This window comes from Symphalangus syndactylus, chromosome 7, assembly GCF_028878055.3.
Source record: "Symphalangus syndactylus isolate Jambi chromosome 7, NHGRI_mSymSyn1-v2.1_pri, whole genome shotgun sequence".
NCBI lineage: Eukaryota > Metazoa > Chordata > Mammalia > Primates > Hylobatidae > Symphalangus > Symphalangus syndactylus.
In genome coordinates, this window is record NC_072429.2 from 39,619,548 (window position 1) to 39,636,301 (window position 16,754).

Here is a 16,754-nt window from a genome sequence, read left to right on the forward strand (position 1 = left end):
TGATTTTAGTGAAAATCCAAGGATGGGTCTTATTATGCTAGGTTGTGCCTCCTTGCTGTAAGTAGCAAATAATAATAATGATGATTATATTAATAATGAGGAAAGTAAAGAGGAGAAATAGATGAAAACTATCAATAATAATAGCAAATATTTATTTCATGTTTTTTATGTGCTAGGCACGGAGCTCAACACTTTATTTACTCCCTGTCATTCAATGCTAATAATACCAATATTCAGTGAAAAATACTGGAGCTTAAAGGTCAGATCACTTGTCCAGCGTCACAGGATAGAAGCCCAGGTAATCTGGTATAAGAGCCAGGCTTTTTTTCTACTACAACATTCTTCATCCTGTATGACATTTTAAAATCTGGAATTAGAAGAGTGGAGTTCATGTGTCACCTGAAATGCTCCTCAGGGTTAGCACTGCACCTGTGGGGATGTCATTAGCTCATACCTAGAATCTGACTTTCCATCTGTAAAATAAAGCTAGACTTCTGTAGTTTCCCCAGACCCTTCTAGTGCTGCTATTCTATGACCATGGAACATATCTTATGATCTATGCTCAAGGTGACTGTCTTGGTTTGCCCAAGATTCAGAGATTGAGAGAGTTATCAAGACGTGGACTTTTCAGTCTGTGAAAACCTGTATTGCTAGTCCCCTACTACAATATCTGATATATTATCTATATTTTGGACACAACCATTTATTGATTTCTTAAACTTCTTTGGGGTTCTTTTGTTTCTCAAAGTCTTAAAGAACTAGGATAAAGAGTAGTAAGACTTTGTGTTTCTAAGATCAACTGTTGAATATCTGGAACATAGGGGAGATTATTATTTTTATTTATTTATTTATTAGTATTATTTTTTAAGACAGAGTCTCGCTCTGTCGCCCAGGCTGGAGTGCAGTGGCGCAATCTCGGCTCACTGCAAGCTTCGCCTCCCGGGTTCACGCCATTCTCCTGCCTTAGCCTCTCTGAGTAGCTGGGACTACAGGCACCCGCCACCACGCCCGGCTGATTTTTTTGTATTTTTAGTAGAGACGGGGTTTCACCGTGGTCTCGATCTCCTGACCTTGTGATCCACCCGCCTCGGCCTCCCAAACTGCTGGGATTACAAGCGTGAGCCACCGTGCCTGGCCTAGGGGAGCTTATTTTGAAGGGACCTGCATTTTCCTACCTGGACATGTTATGCTCAAGTTGTTGGGATGGTTTTCCCCTTCCTTTCCTTTTACTTGAAAAAGTTGGCTGGTTTGTTTTGTTAAATTTGCCATTGCACTGATAGTTGAGGAATGCTTAGTGACAAGAATATAGCATTTGTAATCCATTTGAAACTTTCTCCACTGATGAAAGGGAATGGTTGTGTAGTAATAATAAATTCATTTCTTTAAAAAACACTTTACATGTACTAACTGAATCCTGAAACAGCTGTAATTCCAGGTAGCTATCATTGTCCATACTTTAAAGGTAAGAAAACTGAGACTCAGGTGAGTTGTAATTTGTTGAAGTTAACAAATCTAAACTGTCATTTGAACTGTGGTGCCCCTAAATCAGAGTCCCTGTTTTTCCCATGCAAATGGTTACTTCTATGGTTCAAACAGCTAACATTTCTAGCTTATTGGAATATGAGTACTGCTTATGGTCCTAAAGATTTCAAGTGAAAATACACTTAGATGTCTGGCTTTTTGCTTTCAATTCCTGACTTTCTTCCCATACAGAATAATCGGATCATTTCTTCAACAGATATGAAACAAGTACTTTACTTACTGCTTATTTTTCCCCAACTTTGAAAGTACCTGCTTACTGGGACAAAGTTTTACTTCCAGTTCTTGTTAAACAAAGATGCATCTTTATCGTTAAAATAAAAACACAATGACAGTTATAAAATTTCCATGGATCTGGATAGTCCAGGCAAGAAAGGACATTTCAATGAAGGCATGGCATTTAACAGAGTGTACATACGAAACTACAATTTTAAATAATATGAACTACAATATGTGTCTATTTACATCCAGTATATAATATTAGAAAATTTATAACTTATTTTTAAGTATAAAAAGTATGCAGATCTTCACCGGGCGCGGTGGCTCACGCCTGTAATCCCAGCACTTTGGGAGGCCGAGGCGGGCAGATCACAAGGTCAGGAGATCGAGACCATCCTGGCTAACGCGGTGAAACCCCGTCTCTACTAAAAATACAAAAAAAAAATGTTAGCCGGGCGTGGTGGCGGGCGCCTGTAGTCCCAGCTACTCAGGAGGCTGAGGCAGGAGAATGGCGTGAACCCGAGAGGCGGAGCTTGCAGTGAGCAGGTATCGCACCACTGCACTCCAGCCTGGGCGACAGAGCGAGACTCCGTCTCAAAAAAAAAAAAAAAAGTATGCAGATCTTACTTTTTTCATGATTAATTAGCATTGACACTCTTTTGCAGTCTCTAAACAAAACTACAAAATTATGGGAATATTACAAACATTTATTGCTTGTCTACTATGTGAATTTAATCCGCACAGAAACCTGTGAAGTAAATAATTTCTCTCATATACTAATGCAGAATGTAGAGTTCACTGAGGTTAAATTATACAATTAAGAAACATAGGAGATGGTATTGAGGACCATACTGAAACCTGGGTTAATCTGACACCACTAGGGTATGTTATATTAGAATTATTCCAGAAATTTCTCTATTTTTGAATTGTTTTGGATGCTATATTGTATATTAGAGTAGATCTAATTAACTCAGGCAACTTTACCACTTGTGGCCTTATTTAAATTATGCAACACATCGGTAATCTAGATTCTATAATGGACGTTTTTATGTGACTTTCACCATCCAAGCTACTCATATGCAACTAATTAGGAGTTTGAAAAATGTCTGAATTATTAACCCAATTTTCCTATTTTTATTTGTATTTTAGGCATTCTGTAAATGTGGTCTATTTCCAACTTCTATCATTATTGAAAGCCATCTTTCTTCCAACCATAGAAAGTTAGATGAACTTTTCTGCAGAAGACATTGTTTACCTTAATTATGTGATTTTAATATTTTCTTCTTTCTAGACACTTAATATGTTTATTCTCCTGCTCAATTGTTGTTTTCTTCTCTCTCAGTTGTTTTTTTCCAGTAATAGGAACTGAAAGTTACCCAAATATTAATGAGAGTTAGAGAAATTTCAAATTGTGTATCAACTAATGATAACTATGTTTCTTTATATATATGGAGTTACTAACAGCTCCAAAACTTTTTAACACAAGAAAAGGTTAGTTTGAAAAGGTTTTAGAATGTAAATAGGTTCCAACCTAGTTAAATGTGAACTCATATTGACAGTTGATATTAAATAAGCAATTTTCATTTTGCATACATCAGACTTAATCAGAAGCACAATGATTAAGTTTGCATTGTTTGAATCAAAGACTTGTAAAAGCATAAGTAAGCATATGATTAAGCAATTTTAAAAAGATTATTATCCTAATATTAAACATAGATATCAAAAATTATACTTTGACTTAGAGCATTTTTCCTAAAGATTCTTTCCACCATCCCTGTGAGGGAAGAAGGGACTGATTTCAGCTTATGAAATAGAAGAGTATGGAAGTTATGTTAGTTGCTTTTTGTAAATGTAAAAATATTTTAATCAGTAAACTGAACAATTCCAAAAATAGAACACAATGCATCTTTCCCAAGCAGAGTATTTGTTGAATTTACAACTTAACTCGGTTATAAAATACTGACAAATTTCATGTTGAATTTACATTTCACAGTAGCCTCTAACATGAAACCTGTAACATTTATGTCAGATTATCTTTATGGGCCCCCGTAAAGGCCTGGTTCCTTTTGATTTTTATGTTTGGAACTTCTGTCTTATAAAACATTTTATAACAAAATAATAAAAATGTTATAATAAAATTCTCATTTTAGAAGTGTACCATTGGATGACTTTTTGACAAATATTCATGTTATTGCACTTGGTTTTGCCTCATAATCCTTTAAACCTCTATGTTAAACATTTCTTTTGACCTGGCATTGAATCCACAATTTTCTCACCATACTCTGGTTTCAACTTTTTCTGTAAAGAATCAATTAGTAAGTATTTTAGGTTTCTGGGACATATGGTGTCTGATACAACTACTTAACTCTGCCATTATAGTGGGAAAGTAGCCATAGAGAATATGAAAGTAAATGAGCATGACTGTTTTCCAAGTATTATTTATGGACACTCAAATTTTAATTTTATATTTATATGTCATGAAATAGTATTCTTTGGATTTTTGCAATGTTTTAAAAATGCAAAATGCATTTTTAGCACCAAGGCTATACAAAAACTGATGGCAGCATAGATTTGATCATCTGGCCTTGGTTTGTTGATCTCTGCTATAATCTAAAAGATAATAAAATCACAGAATTTCAGAAAAAGGTCTGGAGAGTATCTCATCTAACATATTTTTTTTTTTTTTTTAGCCATAAAGGTGACTGAAGCTCAAAAATAAAGGACCTAAGTGGTTTAAAAAATGTCATATGGCATGTCAGAGGATCTTTCCTGGTCAACTGGTAGTGGTTGCCTGGACGATTGTGTTGGGATAGGACTATGAAGTCCAATCTGAGTCTCATGGGAGGAAAGTCACGTTGTGATTGATTGAAGATGTCTGCTTAGTATGCTACAATGGAACCATACCAAGGGAGTATTTAATGTTTGCAAATTCACATTTTTGTGCTCTGCTAAGGAACAGATTGGCAGATAGGAAGGATCAGAGAAACAGAAATCAAGATTGTGTGAATGGCAGCTTGGAAATGAAAAAGAGAACAAATGAATGAGCAATTAAAATATTGCAGACTCTTCCGATTGCCAATTCATGCAATGAATACATGCCTTTAAGTGAGTGTGAGAACCTTGATAGAATTTCCTGTTCTCTCAGTCAGGAACATATCTCCATGCAGAGTATGATTCTAGGCTTTAAAGCTACTTTTCTTTTCTTTCTTTCTTTTTTTCTTTCCAATGCAACATGTCCCAGATGCAAGCTACCTACATTAGTTTGCAGTGTTAAATTAGGGTGGGGGAAACACAGTATGTTTCAATAGGGGAGGCAAATTTGGCAATATTGAATGTTTTGAAACATGTTTATTAGGTTTTCATATGCAGTTTTCCTCAAGGCAATTTTGACTTGATGCATTTTCATCTATATTATGTACTTACAAAACACCCCCTTGAAAGGTGTATCTCTACCATACGTCATAAATGTGATATCCTCTAACAAGCCCAAGGTAACATCAGGCATTAAATACTCAATGTTACCTTTAATTAGTACCCTCATCTGCAAGAGTGCAAGTGATTGAAGATTGCAGCAAATGCTTATCCTATTCCTTTAAGTCCCCAGAATGACTGTCTAGACCAATGTCCTCACTCATTCCTTATTCTTCTGAGGCTTTGCTAACTGGAGTACAGGAGCAGTCAGCAGGCCCAGAGAGTATGTTTTACCTTTCTGATAACTTTATTGGATGATCAAACCACTGGTTTACCTTGGCCATTTGAATGTCTGTAATAAGTGCTCACTCTGCTAGCCACCCTACAGAAAGAAAGGGATCAGGCCAACAGGAGTTCAAACAATGACCCATAACTCTAGCATTATAAGCTCAGGCCCTAAACTAGGGTCATTCTCAGTCTAGGTCTAGTTGTCAGCTCATAACTATACTAGTCACAACTTATGCGTTCATGTGTTATACCCGTCTGTTTTTGCTTCTTAGGGGATTTTATTATCAAACAGAGATGGAACATGTACACAGGCAGATAATAATTCTAAATATAATCCCCTTTTTGCCTTCAGAAATTTCTATAAAGTCTTTGAAAAATGCAAAAGTGGCTTATTTTAAGTAAAAACTGGAATATTAATCAGAAATTAAAGATACCTGGCTTGTATTTCAGATTCTGCCTTGGATTGCTGGTCATATTCAACATCTTCTTTATCTGTGGCATAAAGAGACTACTGTGTCTGTCTCTTTTGGCACAAAAGCGATGAAGATAAAAGATATACTGTGCTTGAGTGTAATTCCTTTGTTAATTGCAGTATTATATAAACATTGTGATAATAAACATCTTGCTCTACCATAATTATTATCTGTGATTTATGACAGATAAGCTTATTTTCCTCAGTTAGTTTTAATTTAACAGCAGACACTCCTTTCTTCTTAAAGCCTATAACTATCTGCTAAGTACACCTTTTTGAATTATTGGTTGGGTAAGAAAGAAAATTCAGTGCCCTTGCTGTATATTAACTTGATAATATGGCACAAATAATCTTTGTGTTATAAATAGTTCCTTTTCTTACCAGATGCAACTAGAAAGTCAAAGAAAATAATGTTGTAGATGAAGAGAGGCATTATTTCTACTTTCTGGAGTGAGCACAGTGCTGCCAGTGTTCAACATTTTTTCCCCTTTCATGACTTCCACTGACACTGACTCATTGTGCAGCCTTGGTGATTTTCCATAAGAGGCTTGCCAACAATTGAAGGACCATATTTTTCTGGGAGCAAAGAGAAATGATAGCTCTTTTTTACAACCTGAAAATTCAATAATTTCTGTTTGTTTTTCAGAAAGTTAATGCTATAGACCAAAGTAAATGTCTTTCTAAAATTTTAACTTTGTTTTTTGGGGGGATGGGGGACAAGGGAGGGAGAGCATTAGGACAAATACGTAATGCATGCAGGGCTTAAAACCTAGATGACGAGTGAACAGGTGCAGCAAACCACCATGGCACATGTATACCTATGTAACAAACCTGCACAATCTGCACATATATCCCGGAACTTAAAGTAAAATATTTTATATTAAAAAAATAAAATCTTAAGTATATTTTTAAAAAAATTATATTATTATAAGGTAGGATTTTTCAAGTAAAGCATTATTGAAATATAATATCCCTGTAAAACTGCACTTATCATAAGTATATAATTATTTGATTTGATCTTTTATTTTCCATATATTATGCTATTTTTCTAATTTTTTCCAAAAAATATATATTTTAACAAAATTGTTTTGTAACTTGACACTGAAAAATTAAATAAAAAGCTAACATATATATTGAATTTTATTTTTAAATATATGCATTTAATTTGGGAAGAATATATAGCAACATGTTTATAGCAGTAGAAGTCACTGCTGCTTTGTGAGACCAAGGTAATTTGCTTTTTTAAAAAGAAAACCTTTCTTTGTAATTTCTAAGTTATCTTCAGCTAATACACATTACTTTTGTAATCAAGAGGAAAGCCATAAAAATTACAGAGAACTCCAATCCCCCAAATTGCAATATTTGTCTCCTTTGGGTACAATTGAATTTTTACAAATCATACTCATTTCTCTCAGCATATTGAAATTACTTCTCTATGGTTTCATAATTATTACTAAATCCAGCCTAGGTTTTGCTAGAGCCAAATCCAGATTCGGGCACACATGGACATTTATTCATCTGACTTAGTTTTGTAGAAATATCTCTGTTTACATAGGGATGAACTGGGGAAGTGTTTCCCTGTGTTCTAAAAGTTATGATTATCTCTCACAGCATGATATTACTCCACTCCTCCTCCTAAAAATGCCCCATGACTTATTGGTATGAACCAAATTAATGTGTTTCTGGAAATTAAGTCTTTATTTGCAACTATCTGCTGTGCTCATTAGAGAATCATATGCTAATTCATTGCCAGACATCCTAGTATTTTTCAAAATGTGAACTTTTTATTAGCCTCAACAGATTCATTTGTGGACTGGTTAAAATGCAGATTCTTAGGTTTCAATCCAGCCTTCTGAGTCAGAATGACTGGAAAGTGGGTTGTGCTTTTCAAGTGACTGATTCTAATGCATACCTTTCAGTTCAGACAATCTCAACTTTTCTTTCAAGAGCTGGACCCCATTCTGCAATTAAAAATTTAGGTAGAATTCTAACATATAAAATAGCTAAAAAGAAGTCACTCTGGCTTAAGAGAGTTTTAAAAGCTTTACCTATTAACTCTTTTTCCCCGACCTCTGCTACCCAAGGTAACCCCTTGTCTTAATCTGTTGTGTGCTGCTACAATAGAATACTTGATACTGGGTAATTTGTGAGAAAACAGACATTTATTTTCTTACAGTTTTGGAGGCTGGAAGTCCAGTATCAAGAGAGTGGCAGGTTGGGGCCCAGTCTCTCTGCTTCCAAGATGATGCCTTGAATACTGAGTGTTCTGGAGGGGAAGGATGCTGTATCCTCACATGACAGAAGAACAGAGAGGGCAAACCCACTTCTGCAGTTTTTCTTATAAAAGCATTTAACCATTCACGAGGGCAGAGCCTTCATCACCTAAACACATCCCATTAGGCCCCATCTCCCAACATTGTTACTTTGGGGATTAAATTTCCAACACATGAATTTTGGAGGGAACACATTTAAACCATAGCACCCCTGAAATGCCACAGTTTAGGAGCCACTGATAATTTAGCATCTTCAAGGATTCAGAGGTCCAGAGTCACTGACCTAAGCAATGGAGCCCATTAGAGTCTAACTTTCACAATGGCTGGAATTGCTTCTGTTTTGTTCATTGGCTCCCTCATGCATAGAACAGTGCCAGGCACACAGCAGATTCTCAGTATCTATTTGGTGAATGAATGAAAGAATACAGTATCTAGTAATCGAACCCACATTTTTATCATTTTTCTGACCATGATATTTAAGTTTTAGGTTACTCATTTGTCAGGTGAGGTTTGGATTAGATGGTCTCTAATATTCCTTCTTTCTAAACACAGAGCATCCTGTAATTGAAATTCTGTTGTGGTGTCACAAAGCCAATGTTGAAATTCAGTGTCTACAATACTTGAGACTTGGCTGTGATCTTCAGTTTTCATTATATAGAAGTTAGTACCTTTGGAGTGCAGATTATGTTCTGTTAAAATATTGGTTTCAATTTTAGTAACAAAATGATATTCACTTATTTTTTTTTTTAATTTAAACCATAGAGAAATGTACAGAGGAAAGGAAAGTCCTTCCCTCTGAATCCTTCTCCCAGGAAATAGCCTTCTTTACTTATTTGGTTTGTTTCCTTTCTAGCATTTTAGTGTGCACAGAGTGGTTACTCTTAGACATCTATCATATCAGAGATCTTTAGATTAACTATATCAATAGTCGTTTTGCTGATTGAAAAACATTCTCAGGAAAGAATAAGATAAATCCATTAATCTAAAGCAATTTCTATCCAAATTAAAGATAATTTGGAAAACAAATAAAATGCCAATGAATCACTCTTTATTATAAAAGAAAAACATTGCTTTGGCCTTTACTTATAGAAATACACAATAAAAAATGTAAAAGTCACTCAGAATCTCAATATTCTAAATAGACTACATTTTAAGTGGTAACTTCCTCTATGTTATGACTTGAATGTATCTTCAAAATTTATCTGTTAGAAACTTCACTGCCAAAGCCACACTGTTGGGAGGTGGGGTCTAATGGGAGGTGCTTAGGTCATAAAGGTTCTGCCCTCAAAAATAGACTAACGCCACTGTAAAGAGGACCTGTGGTAGTGGGTTCACTCTCTTTTGCCCTTCCTCCTTGTGCCATGTGAGGAACAGCAAGAAGGCCTTCATTAGATGCTAGCACCTTGAAATTAAACTTCCCAGTCTCCAGAACTGTGAAGGAACTCATTTCTCTGCTTTTAAAATTAGTCAGTCTCAGCATAAAACAGACTAACACAGAAATTTGTACCAGGAGAGGGGTGTTACTATAACAAATATCTAAAAATGTGGAAGGAACTTTGATACTGGGTAATGGAGAGAGGCTAGAATAGTTTTGAAGTGAATGCTGAAAAAAGCCTTTATTGCTATGAATGGAGCATGGAGGGTGATTCTGGTGAGGGCTCAGAAGAAAAGAAGAGCTGTAGGGAAAATCTGAATCTTCTTGGATATTATTTAAGATGTCATGACCAGAATGCTCATAGAAATATAGACAATAAAGATCATTCAGATGAGGTCTTAGATGGAATGAGGAATGTCTTATTGGAAACTGGAGGAAAGGCCATTCTTGTTACAAAGTGGTGAAGAAATTAGCTAGCCAGTCACAGTCGGGCGTACCTGTAGTCCCAGCAATTTTGGAGGCCAAAGTGGGGGGATAGCTTGAGGCCAGGAGTTTGAGACCAGCCTGGGCAGCAAAGTGAGACCTCCTATCTACAAAAAATACAAAAATTAGCCAGGTGTGGTTGTGCACACTTGAAGTTCCAGCTACTTGGAAGGCTGAGGGAGGAGGATCGCTTGAGCCCAGGGGCTGGAGGTTGCAGTGAGCTGAGATTGTGCCACTGCACCCAGCCTGGGCAACAAAGCCAGACCCTGTCTCAAAAAAACAAAAAAGAAAAGATAAAAAAAAAAAAAAAGAAATTGACTAAACTATGTTTCTGTTCTAGAACTTTGTGGAAGGCAGAACCTAACAGCATGAATTAGGATATTTGGCGGATGAAATCTCTAAGAAGCAAAGCATAGAGAGTGCTATGTGACTTCTCTTAACTGCTCGTAGTAAAATGTGAAAAGGGAAAAATGATTTAAAGATGAATTTATGATCAAAAGGGAAACAAAACATAGAGATTTGGAAAACTCAATCTGGCCATGTAAAAAATAAAAAATAAAAAAAAAAGTTTGGGAAAGAAAACCAAGGATGTAGCTAAGCTACCATTTGATGAGAAGAATAGAAGGAAGGTGGGTGCTATTTATAAGACCCACCAATTCTCCAATGGGAGAATGAAACCAAAGGCATTTTAGAGATCTTTGAGGCTGCTCCTCCCATCACAGGCCCAGAGTGCCAGAGCCTTGAGGGCAGAATGGTTTGGAGGAAGGGACCTAGGGGACACATTGGACCGCAAGGCTCACTGCCCAAGGCTGCTTTAAGTCCCTGCTCCACACATTTCAGCACAATGCTCCTCAGTCACTCTAGTTGTGGCTCAGGGTCCAGGTATGGCTTGGGCAGTAAGCCTTGGTAATATCTAAGTGGTGCTAATTCTGCAGGCATGCAGAGCACAAGAGCTGGGGAGCCATGACTTTCTCCATCTAGATTTCAAAGGATGCCCAGCTCTCTCATTTCTCTATCTCTCTTTCTTATTCCAAAATCAACATTTAAAAATAAAAGCAAAAACTAAATATATGTCACATTTTTTAATCCATTCATCCTGAGATGGACACTTAAGTTGATTTCATATTTTGGCTATCACAAATAGTGCTGCAATAAACATGGGGATATGGATGTCTCTTCAACATACTGAGCTTATTTCCTGTGGGTATATACCCAGTAGTGAAACTGCTAGATCATATGATAGTTCTATTTTTAATTTTTTGAGGAAACTCTTTACTGTTTTCAAGAAAGGCTGTACTAATTTACATACCCACCAACAGTGTATAATACTTCCCTTTTCTCCATATCCATGCTGACATTTGTTATTTTGTGTCTTATTGATGATAGTCACTCTCACTAGGGCGAGGTGATATCTTATTGTGGTTTTCATTTGCATTTCCTTGATGATTAGTGATGACGAGCATTTTTTTTTGCATACTTGTTTGTAATTTGTATGTCTTCTTTTGAGAAATATTTGCTCAGTTCTTTTGCCCATTTATTAAATTGGATGATGTATTTTGCTATTGAGTTGTGTTCCTTATAGATTCTGGATATTAACTACTAAGTTCCTGTTAGATTCATAATTTGAAAATATTAATATTTTTTCCTATTCTGTAGATTGTCTCTTCTCTCTGTTGATTGTTTCCTTTGCTGTGCAGAAGCTTTTTAGTTTGATGTAATTCCATTTGTCTATTTTTGCTTTTGCTGCCTGTGCTTTGGGGATCTTATCCAAAAAGTCCTTGCCCAGACTAAAGTCATATACACAATGGAATACTATTCAGCCATAAAAAGAATGAAATGCTGTCATTTACAACAATATGAATGAACCTAAAGGACATTATGTTAAGTGAAATAAGCCAGACATAGAAAAAAATATGCCTGATCTCATTCATATGTGGAATCTAAAGAATCTCCTAGAAGTAGAGAGTAGAATATTAGTTATCAGAGGCTGAGAAGGATAGTGGGGAGGGATAAGGAGAGACTGCTCAACAGGTACAAAGTTACCCATTGATCAGAGAAATAACTTCTGGTATTCTATTGTACAGTAGGGTGACTATGGTTAACAATATTATATATTTCAAAATATCTAGGAGAAAGATTTCAAATCTTTTCACCACAAAAAATGATGACCATATTAGTGGTGAATATTCTAAATGCTCTGATGTGATTATTACACAATGTATATATGTATCAAAACATCACACTGTACTCCATAAATATGTATAATTATTATGTGTCAATTAAAAACAAAAACCAAAATACTTAAAAAGCTAAAATCACCTATAATCATAATACTGAGTGTTACTCACTATTAACATTCTGATACATAGGTACATGTACATGTGTACATGGACATGTTTCTATGTTATATGTATATACACCCTCTATGTAACTGGCATGTAGAACATGTTGCATTTTATCCTTAGGCTATAGCTGACATTTATCATCTCCTCCCTTCACCACCCGTTCTAGGTTTCCCTCATTCTCAGTCAGGTGGTTGAGTTACCTAAGCCTTCATAACCAGAGTGTCTGAGCACTTGTTGGACTGTGCTTACTGCAGTTTCTCATTTACAATTACCACTGCACCTGAGAGTACCAAGAGATTCCTGAGCTAAAGATTACGATTTCCAACTCCCAGCTCCTCAGGGTAATCAGGATCAATAACTCCTGCAAATATAGTAACTTTACTGCTTGCTTGCCCACTGGTGTGAGAAGTCCTAAATAACCAGATGGTGGTCATAGCTTAAAGTTCAAAGTAACCTTTACTGAATAGTGTTGTTAAAGTTCCAATAACAGGAGCCTGAACTTCTAATCCAAAAAGATTCTAAATTTGTAGGGACAGAAAACAAATTATTCAAGTAGGTCTCTAGCAGTGTTGGTGAGAATAGTTCATCCTGTTTTCATCCTTGGTTCTCAACTCATGTATTCTAGTTGCTTGGGGACACAGCAGTATATGGTGGCCTTTATTCAATGAACATGTGGCATTTTGGAAGACAGCCGTCAAACCATACAGGGTGTCATTCATACATGCCCCTTTGTTGCTCTGCTGCCCTTATTATTAAATATCAGGGCTGGTTTTCAGCACGGTTTCCCCATGGTTATAGGAGATTAAGACCATGAAATTGTTTCATGGAGCCCAAATGACTTTCACAGTGCATCTTGACTTGATAGTTAATTAGCCTGAGACTGTTACATTTTTTTCCCAAAGCTTCTAAAGCCTTTGGTAAAAAAGTAGTTAACTTCACAATTCTTACAACTACCATTGTCCCTGTATCATTTACCTAACCTACTACCACATGAGCCAATGCTTTGCCTTCCACTTCCATGTTATCCCAGTCCACCATTGCTGAGCATCTTGGTGATTGGGAAGCATCCACCTCCAGGAATTATCTTCATCTACTGACCACTGGCCAAGGGATCCTGATTGCTGTCTGACCAGTGAGTGATCCAGGTCTAGAATCCCACCCTGAGAATCTGATATTTACATCCATTTCTTGTACCAGCTGTCTAGGCTGTTTTCCTCTTAAGAAGAGAGCATAAAACAAGGGCCCTTTTGCAGGCAGCCTATTTTGAAAAGTGATTAGGAATGGGGAGTGGAAGACTGAGAAGACTGAACAGGGAAAAGGGGAAAGGTAATAGGAGAGTGGATTATTGACCTTGTCACCCCGTGGAGCCCCATTCCTCTGTGGAGCCTGCAGAATACTCTTCAGCTTGGTCCACCTGAGGACAGACAAGGGGGTTAATTACCACTACATGTTGCTTCAGGCTATTAGAATCCCTAGTAATTAAATTCTCCCCCTAGACCATTCCTGAACAGCATAGTCTAAATCTTCTATCACCAGCATCTCGCACAATACTTTGAACACAGAAGGTACTTAACAATAAATATTTATTGAAAGAATGAATCCATGAATGTGCTCTGCTCTACAGTTATTCTGAGCAGAGAATGGAGTTACTGAAATGCACAGTGTACATTGTCTTTCTCTTGGGTAAACTATAAATATTAACTTATGCCTTTTCCCCTTTTAACTAAAAAGTGTCAAATTTATTCTCTACTTCTTGACCAGAGCTACACTGATGAAGTGGGCATTTCAGTGTCTTCCATACTTACTCTCTCTATGCATTTGGGCAAGTTGTTTAATTTCTCTGTTTCAATGCCTACAAAATGCTGATAGTTCTAGCAGCTGCCCTGCGTGACTATCATGAGAATTATAGATAACAAGCCACGGAAATTTGCAAATAGGTACATGTTCCCAAAATGAGTCACTTTGTTCATAATACACAGTAACAAAAGCACTGTTTGGGCAGGGGAAATACTTGTGAGTACCTCACAGCTCCCGCATCATTCTGAGGACATATTATCAGAGGCAATGCTGAAAATATTTAACAACTCTCTGACCCGGGCATTGATTAAACAGAGTAGTCAGTAATTATTAACCATCATTATAGCCATGCTGGTGTGTGCAGGCTGAATATAAGCATGCAACTCCTTCAGAACATTCCCAAAACACAGGACTCCTCTGGTTCCCTCCTAATCCCACTCCCTATCTGCAGGTTTACCACATCGTGGGATGGTTCAGGATCGTGCATAACTCTATGAAGGCAGATTCAGATGGAGACAGGCTCCTGAATGGTTGATAACAGAGAAAGGATAGTTGCTTCTGAGCAATAGCATTGATTGTGGTCGGGGGAGCCCACAGAGCCACTCTTAGGCATTCTCCTTGCAGATTCAGGGTATCAGGTGTGTACTACTATTGAGAGGACACAGGTCTCCATGCCCATGACACCATCAGACCCACCTGGAGTCCACACCTCAATTCTGCTCCCTCAGCTGCCCAGCAGCAAGCATGGGAACTCCCACCTCCCTCTTATATAAGAGCCAAATGTCGGGACAGCTTTCAGGCTACTGCCACGACAGTCTGACTGCGTGGCTATCAGCTGAAGAAGAAAAGTTTCTTTTTATTATTAGGTTGGTGCCAAGTAATTGCAGTTTTTGCCTTTACTTTCAACGGCAAAAATCACAGTTACTTTTGCACCAACATAATAACTGTTGTGGACTGTATGTGTGTGTCCCCCACACAAATTCATATGTTGAAATCCTAACCCCTAATATGATGGAATTGGCAGGTGAGGCCTTTGGGAAGTAATTAGGTCATGAGGGTAGAGCCCCTGATGGGCTTAGTGTCCTTATAAGAAGAGGATGCAAGTCAGCACTCCCTCTCAGCTCTCTTTGCACCCTGTGAGGATACATGTGGAAGGCAGCTGTCTGCAACCTGAAAGAGAGCCTTACCAGAACCTCACCATGCTGGTACCCAGATCTCAGATTCCCACCTGCCAGAACTGTGAGAAATAAATTTCTGTTGTTTAGAAGCCACTCAATCGTCTGTAATCCCAGCATTTTGGGAGGCTGAGGCGGGCAGATCACGAGGTCAGCAGATCGAGACCATCCTGGCTAACATGGTGAAACCCCGTCTCTACTAAAAATACAAAAAAATTAGCCGGGCATGGTGGCGGGTGCCTGTAGTCCCAGCTACTCGGGAGGCTGAGGCAGGAGAATCACTTGAACCCGGGAGGCGGAGCTTGCAGTGAGCTGAGATAGCGCCACTGCAGTACGGCCTGGGCGAAAGAGCAAGACTCCTTCTCAAAAAAAAAGAAGCCACTCAGCCTATGGTAATTTGCTATAGAGGTTTGAACCAAGACAGGAGGCACAACAGTGACTACCATAGAAAGCTTACAGACATCTAATTTCGGAATAGGGACAAACTTTTATCCACTGCCTCAGTTGATGAAACCAATAGCTAAAGTGTAACAAATTCCTACTCCATGATTGCAGGATCAATGGGTGCATTTGAAAAGGGAATGAGGAAACTCTTTTGCATAATCTTTTTGCCTTTCTAAGTTCTCAGTCTTCAAAGCTGAAAGCATGACCTTATAAATTTGAATCCCTGAAGACCATTCAAGATCTGTGCTGCTGGATTTTCTAATTCTCCTCCCATGAAGCTTATCTCATCATAAAAGGTGGTTTTGCTTTGCATTTCTCTGCTGACCAGTGATGACGAGCTTTTTTTCATATGTTTGTTGGCTGCATAAATGTCTTGTTTTGAGAAGTGTCAGTTCATATCCTTCACCCACTTCTTGATGGAGTTGTTGGTTTTTTTCTTGTAAATTTGTTTAAATTCTTTCTAGATTCTGGATATTAATCCTTTGTTAGATAGACAGAATGCAAAAAATTTCTCCCATTCTGTAGGTTGCCTGTTAACTCTGATGATAGCTTCTTTTGCTGTGCAGAAGCTCTTTAGTTTAATGAGATCGCATTTGTCAATTTTAGCTTTTGTTGCCATTGCTTTTGGTGTTTTAGTCATGAAGTCTTTGCCCATGCCTATGTCCTGAATAGTATTGCCTAGGTTTTCTTCTAGAGTTTTTATGGTTTTAGGTCTTATGTTTAAGTATTTAATGCACTTGAGTTAATTTTTGTATAAGGTGTAAGGAAGGGGTCCAGTTTCAGTTTTCTGCGTATGGCTAGCCAGTTTTCCCAGAACCATTGAATAAATAGTGAATCCTTTCCCCGTTGCTTGTTTTTGTCAGGTTTGTCAAAGATCTAGATGTGTGGCATTATTTCTGAGGCCTCTATTCTGTTCCATTGGTCTATATATCT

The 16,754-nt window shown here is 37.4% G+C and overlaps 1 long non-coding RNA gene across 1 annotated transcript in view; it reads left to right on the forward strand.

Annotated features, from left to right (window-relative positions):
- Positions 1-6,059, forward strand: part of LOC129486205 (uncharacterized) — a 31,198-nt gene extending 25,139 nt beyond the window's left edge. Inside the window, exons 2-3 of the long non-coding RNA XR_010121686.1 lie at positions 177-416; positions 4,449-6,059. This is a non-coding gene — a long non-coding RNA (uncharacterized lncRNA). The remainder of the gene's footprint in view (positions 1-176; positions 417-4,448) is intronic.
- Positions 6,060-16,754: the final 10,695 nt, after the last annotated feature.